This window comes from Haemaphysalis longicornis, unplaced genomic scaffold (assembly GCF_048455015.1).
Source record: "Haemaphysalis longicornis isolate Haplotype H1 unplaced genomic scaffold, Haemaphysalis longicornis Haplotype H1 scaffold_5, whole genome shotgun sequence".
Taxonomy (NCBI): domain Eukaryota; kingdom Metazoa; phylum Arthropoda; class Arachnida; order Ixodida; family Ixodidae; genus Haemaphysalis; species Haemaphysalis longicornis.
Genome location: NW_027526385.1, coordinates 169,697,524 through 169,700,561, shown reverse-complemented (window position 1 = coordinate 169,700,561; position 3,038 = coordinate 169,697,524). Strand labels below are relative to the sequence as shown.

General features: G+C 51.3%; 1 non-coding gene across 1 annotated transcript; it reads right to left on the bottom strand.

The window, feature by feature from the left end:
* Positions 1-2,573: 2,573 nt before the first annotated feature.
* Positions 2,574-2,645, bottom strand: Trnar-ccu (transfer RNA arginine (anticodon CCU)). The gene has a single exon. It is a non-coding gene; the product is annotated as a tRNA-Arg (tRNA).
* Positions 2,646-3,038: the final 393 nt, after the last annotated feature.

The following is a 3,038-nucleotide window of genomic DNA, read 5'->3' as shown; positions in this document are numbered from 1 at the left end:
GGAGTCGCACACGATAGAATGCGAGGTGAAGAGGAAGAGAACGAAGTTGGAGTAGACAGTGGAACGGGTTCTTTGGAGGAACGGTGGCAAGTTCGGGCCGTGCCCCACAACGCACCAGCGGCATCGCACCGTTTGGCAGCGGGCTGCCCGGAACCACCGATTACCAGCAGCTGCGCTCTGCTGGCCCCCTGCTGACCGGCGGCATCGCACCGCCGGCGACCCGTCGAGCCGTGCCCCACGACGCACCAGCGGCATCGCACCGTCTGGCAGCAGGCAGCTCCGGACCACCTACGACCAACAGCTTCGCCCTGCTGGCCTCCAGCTGAGCCGCGCTGCTCAGCGAAGCCGAGTCATCGCACAGCGGGCAGCTCCGGACCACGACGCACGAGCACGGGCCATGGCGACGTTCGGTGACGTTGGGTGACGCGTAAGCCAACCGACCCACTGGGCCACGTCATCGGCATGGCACCGTGGTACCGGCGGTAGGATTTGTTTGAATCTGACAGAGACAGTTAATGTGTTATAGTGACTTTAGGAGTATGTAGTGTGAGGTCGTGCCTGTTTTTGCTGTTTAGTGGGATATATGTGTGTTCAGTCGCTATGATTCCGTTCGTTTGAGTGCTTTTGTTCTGTAAATATATTGTGTTGCCATCGAATGAATCAACTTGAGCCTCATTTCTCTGCCGCGTGAGACGCGTGACAGGGAGAAAGCACAACGATGCCGACGCTCTCTCCCGTTTCCCACAGTCGACCACCTACTGCCCACAGCCACCGTCCCAAAGTACTCTCATCGCCTTCCATAACTTCGCTCGCGTTGCCCATGGCCCCTTTGCAAACCGCCGGTCAAGAGATCCTACCAAACCTTGTTTCTCTCCAACGAGCCGACCCGTACTGCTGACGACTACTGGACCTTCGCGACGGTTCAACGTCCCCACCTAACAGCCAAACACACTGCCAAATAGGTAGATTTCGCCTTTTCAATGGTGGGGCCTTTTACCGCCACAATTACCACCCTGCCGGAAATCGATGGGTTCAGTCGTCCCTCGCTGTCTTCGAGTGCACATCTTGGATGTTTTCCACGATAACGCCAGAGGTGACCATCTTGCTTTCTACAAGACCTACGACAGCATCAAAAGTGGATTCTTTTGGCCAGGCATTTCCTCAAGCCTCGCTAGATATGTTGCGTCCTGCCCTTCGTGCCAGCGTCGTCAACGCTCGACCTCAGCCCTTACCGGTATGCTACAGCCACTGCCTCGTCTTTCTGCCCCATTCGAAGTTGTAGGCATAGATTTTCTTGCACCTTTGTCTCTCAGTTCGACTGGTAATTGATGAATTGTGACTATTGTAGATCCCTTGACAAGGTATGCAGAAACTGCCCCTCTATGTACCAGCTGCGCTTCTGAGGTCGCAAATTTCTTCCTGCAAGCTACCTTCCTATGGCATGTACCACCTCGTCCTCTTTTAAGTGATCATGGCAGAATCTTTCTGTCAGCTGTCCTTGAATAAATTCTCCCAGCTGATGGTACTGCCACAAAACCACGTCGAGCTATCATCCACAGACAAATGGGCTAACGGAACGGTTCCGTCGTACCCTTTCCGACATGTTTTCTCTCTATATCAACCCCGACCACAGGAACTGGAATGTCATACTTCCCTATGTCACATATGCCTATAATACCACCGTTCAAAGCACCACTGGATGTTCACCGTTCTTTCTCGTCTACGGCTGCCACCCACCGTCCATCTAGACGCATCTTTCTTTTCCAGTCCAGTGGATGCCACAACCACCATCACGGGCCAATTTGTTTCTGGACTAGCGCAGTGCCGGAACCTAGCACAATTGCACACCCGGTCCTGCCAAAATGACTGCAAGTGTCGCTATCTCGCAGACCGCCTGGAAGTTACGTTCAACCACGGGGATGAGCTACGGCTTCCGACGACGTTCCGTGCGCCAGGATTAACTTAAAAGTTTAAGCCTAGCTTAATTGGTCCATACACCGTACTACAGCGAATATCTCTTCTCCACTACGTCGTTGCTCCCACTTGTGGCGCCGCTGACCAACGGTGCCGTGGCATCGAAACTATTCATGTTTTGCGCCTAAAGCCCTTTCGGCGCTGATCATCCTCCCTTTAACGGCCAGGTTGCCTCTTCAGCCGGCGGGGAAACTGATGTGAGCGATGTCATTACACTGATTGCTTGAGTGGTCATTCTCTCTATTGTGTCCAAACGCACTATCATCAGCATCGTCTCATCCACGCATCGTTTGGTGTCATCGTTGTTTCCCTGGCTTCGAGCGATCATTCTCATCATCGCAGTTCGTTGGTCTGCTGGATGCTTGTAAAGACCGCCAGAATAAACGGCGCTCTGCTTTAGGTCTACTTTCCGGCTTTCCTCTCACCATATATATATATATATATATATTTATATATATATATATATATATACAGAAAGAAATGCCGGCAGTCTACAACGCCAAAGGTTAGAATATTTTTAGAATGGTTAGAATATTTTTACCGTTAGTGACGTTAGATTACTTTTTTTATTAATTACGTGAGAAAGAAAGAAAAACACGCGCCCAGAGTGGGGCCCGAACCCACGCCTTTCGATTAGGTCTCGAATGCCTTACCAATTCGGCTATCTGGGCGACTGTGTTCTGCTTCACTTTCTGGGGTATTTAAATTTATTACAACTGTATCTGACGCTTGAGGGTGGTAGCCAGCGCCACTCAGGCTACACGGGGAGAAGGGGACCTTCTTTTCCACCCCCGGGGCGTGACGCGGACGTCTACAGCCTGTCATAAGCGGGTAACTGGCGGGAAGCCCTCTTATGCTACCTTGGCATCAAGGCTGCCAGAACCGAGGCCCTCGCTAAGCATTCGCACGATAATAGGGTTTGGAAATGAGGGGCTCGTTAGGAAATACAGAAAGAAATGCCGGCAGTCTACAACGCCAAAGAAGGCATAGGGGAATTGTTATAATATTTTTACCGTTAATGACGTTAGATTATTATTTTTATTAATTACGTGAGAAAGAAAGAA